The sequence below is a fragment of the Nicotiana attenuata genome, unplaced genomic scaffold (assembly GCF_001879085.1).
Source record: "Nicotiana attenuata strain UT unplaced genomic scaffold, NIATTr2, whole genome shotgun sequence".
Classification (NCBI taxonomy): domain Eukaryota; kingdom Viridiplantae; phylum Streptophyta; class Magnoliopsida; order Solanales; family Solanaceae; genus Nicotiana; species Nicotiana attenuata.
Window position 1 is genome coordinate 319,878 of NW_017670434.1, and position 3,771 is coordinate 323,648.

Sequence of the window (3,771 nt, forward strand, 5' to 3'; positions counted from 1 at the left end):
TACTTTTTTCTTCAAAAAAATGGTTTTTTTCAACGACGTGTTTGGCCAAGCTTTTCAAAGAAAACAAAAATGCTTTTGAGTAGAAATAAAAGCAGTTTTTGAGAAGCAGAAAAAAAACTTCTCCCTAAAAGTACTTTTTGAAAAACACTTTTAAAAGCTTGACCAAACACTACTTGCCGTTGAAAAGTATTTTTTAAATTAATTAGGCAAAAACAGCTTAAATGAGCCCACAAACTCTTTGATTGGACTAACCAGCCCGTGATATTCTGATATCCCCGAACGGACCCGGCCATTGCAGCTTCTTCGTCTTCTTGTAGACAAAGAACAGAAGCTTTTCTTGAAGAACAGACCTTTTGAGAAGAAGCTACGCATATAAAAGGAGCGACATGGATCCAAAGCTTAAAGAGATTTTCCAAATATTCGAACGATTCAAAGCAGCTTTTTCGCGTAACAATTTCGATACTTGCACTAGCTTACTCTCTCAGCTCAAGGTAATTAATCGCTTCAATGCCCTACCATTGCTAATACTCAAAACCTATTCAGAACCCTAGGCCTTTTTTTGTGCAATTTACTTGTATTAGCCTTGAAGAGTTTGAATTACTGTTACTAGTCCGTAAAAATTTCACTTTTTTTTGGATTTTTAAAAATAAATTTCACCTTTTTTTTTTTAAATTATGAGTGTCATGACATATTACGAGTTTGAAATTAAATCAATTAACTCTTGCTTAATCTCAAATTTAGTTGGGATCAGCCATGTTATTATCTGTATGATCCAGTGGCGGATGTAGGCTTTAAGATGTGGCCAGTAGCTTTGGCCCAATATAGAAGGTGACATTCCTTTTTATACAGACTATACAGCAAAGTAAGACACATAATTGAAACAGAAGGAGAATGAACGAATCATTGTTTTCATAATTTTCTGATCAAAGCTTGACCTGAATTCGTGAAAAAAGCAGCATTTTTAGACATATACTCGGGTGCCCCTCTTGTGGCCACCATGTCAGTAAGCTACGATTTTTTTCAAAAAAGTACTAATATACATATGCTTATCCAAAAAAAAAAAAAAAAAAAGAAGTGATACACATGGAAACTTGCTACTCGACATGGAAGCATTTGTCTGAGAAATATAATAACTGTATTAGTGCTATCTAGCTTGTGATATGAGTCAATTAGCTTAAACAACCATTTAGAAACTTGCATGAGAATACGCCAAGAAGGGGATAAGGTAGCAAGAACTTCTTGTCAGGTGCCTTTCATTTTTCTTAACTCTAAGTTGTCTTTTTCTGATGTTGTAGGTTCTGTTGACCGAACTTAATGCCTCCCCTATTTCAAGGAACACCTAATGCTATCCATGAGTAATGTTCTCCGCTCTTATTTATCTTATTGCATTGATTGGTTGTTAGTTGTGTAAACTATGGCTGTTAAGAATACAAATTTTGAGATGAAATGTTTGTAGTACTAGTTTCTTTGATGTGGAATGCAGCATTCATGGTTGTGTTTGGAACACCGGAAAAGATGGATGTGGCATTTAGTTTTAATTTGTTATAAAATAGAAGTCCAGGTTTTCCCTATTCACCAATATTTTCTATTGAAGTGTCATCATATCCCAATTTTGGAAATTTCATTGTTGGGTAAAGCGTAGCAGATAGTCTTTGGGTGCTAGAGGGAGTAAAACTTTGTTTCTCTTCTCTAAGATTTTAGCTTGCTCTACTCATATGTTTTGCTTATCGGATGGGGTTGCTAACTTTCAAATTTGACATGATGGATAGAAACAGCTAACAGGTTTCGGAGCTTGGTTGAAGTGTACGGTTTTTCCCTGTTGTCTATACTCATATTAACTGCTATAAAAAATTCATACAGGAGATATATATTAGCATGCAGTCGTTTTAGCTGTGAAGATGGAGGACCAGGACGCTTTTGAAAGGGACTTTTTTCAGCTCAAACCTTATTACACAGATGCACGGTAACTATCTATTCATGCTTATTCCACACCGAACTAGAGTTGCTTTCTCCAAGTGCTTTGGACAATCCTTGTATAAAGCATGCTGTTGAACTGGAGCAATCCTTCATGGAAGGAGCTTATCACCGGGTGTTAAGTGCAAGGCAGACTGTGTCTGATGTAACATATGCTTATTTCATGGACCTGCTAGCGAAGACTGTAAGGTAAAGTTATTGGTTTCACCCAACCTTGGGAATTAGTGACAGCACTTAACAGAGCTACTTGCATAATGCGATATGATTGAAACAAGAAGTCTTTATCAGAACAGTGTGTCTGATCTTTCAACTATCTTTCATAAAAATACTATTAGCCACACTAGATTAATTCGTTCCATTTTTCCTAAGCCTTTTTGGTGGGTAGAGTAACCTTGTAGTAGTAAGTAACCAGTGGACTAGTCGAGGTGCAGAAGTCTGACTGAATGGCATCGTTTAAATTACTCTGTGCATCATGATGTGTCCAATTGCAGTGGCATGCTACATGTTTGGCTTTAGATTGAAATGGTGCAAATTCTCTTTGTTATTGGTAGGGATGAGATATCTGGATGCAGTGAGAAGGCTTATGATTGTCTTGCAATTAGTGATGCCCGACGAATTTTGCTGTTCTCCTCAGACCGAGAACTTCTTGAATACGTTGGGGAGGTAAATGTTCTTGCTCACCATTACAAAATATGAGGGTATCTCTAGCAAGCAGTAATTGCGATTTGCACACCCTGCTGCTTGTTTGTTAACCCACTCCTTGAAAACCATTGATTATAACTGATCCTTTGCCTCGGAATCCTGCTCTTTTCCTGCTGAATGCTCTGTTTCTTGATTAGTTTTCTATGCTTATTCCTAGAAACCATCTGACTGATAGTGTTGTTGCAGGAGCATCCCGAGTGGAAGATAGAAAACGGGTTTGTTATTTTCCAGAAAGTAAAAGAATCTGTATCTTGCAAGGAGATACCATCCCTGCAGCTCATCACTCAAACACTTAGCTATACAAGGGAGTTGGAGCGCATTGTCTGATTGAGTACAACACCCCAGCTTCCTTTGCAATTTCAATATTTGATATAAAATCATACCTCTTTATAACAGCCTCGTTTGTTCCAATATTTTTTGGCTGCTATATTGAGGTGCTGTTATAAATGACATATATTATAACATAACCATAAAAATCTATTCCGAAAAAACTTGGCTTTTATAGTGAACGGTTGTTATATAGAGATGCTGTTATAGAGAGGTCTGACTGTATGTAATTCTAGACAATTGAATTTTTGCTTGTTTACAAGAACTATTTCTTTTTGCCTTTCGGGAAAATTAATGGTGACGAAAAGGAGGTGTTATAGGTATCAGTGTTTGTATCTTAATCAAAGTTTTAATCTAAGTTATGCCTATTCCTTTTTTTTTTTTTTTTTTTTTTTTTTTTTTGGGAATTTGGCTAAGGGTCTATCGGAAACAGCCTCTCTACCTTCCAGGTAAGGTCTGCGTACACACTACCCTCCCAGACCCAATTATACTGAGTTATTTTTATTGTTGTTGTTGTGTTATTTTGGGAATCTGATACTGTTCTTACCTCTCATCTCCAATTCGACTTCTAGCAAAAGCCAACTTCTGCCCCTTTAAGTTGCACATGGACATGAAATTCACTTGGGAAAAGGAGTTAAAGATTTATATATGAAAACCACTATTTCCTTGATACTCATCAAACAAGTTTTTCAATTTTGTCATCGGTAGATATCCTTATCTCCATCCCTTAAATACATGAAATTAACAAACGAGAAATCTAGATCAAAA

The 3,771-nt window shown here is 36.3% G+C and overlaps 1 pseudogene; it reads left to right on the forward strand.

Moving 5' to 3' along the window:
- Window positions 1–264: 264 nt before the first annotated feature.
- LOC109239335 lies at window positions 265–3,333 on the forward strand (annotated as a pseudogene).
- The last annotated feature ends 438 nt before the right edge of the window (window positions 3,334–3,771 follow it).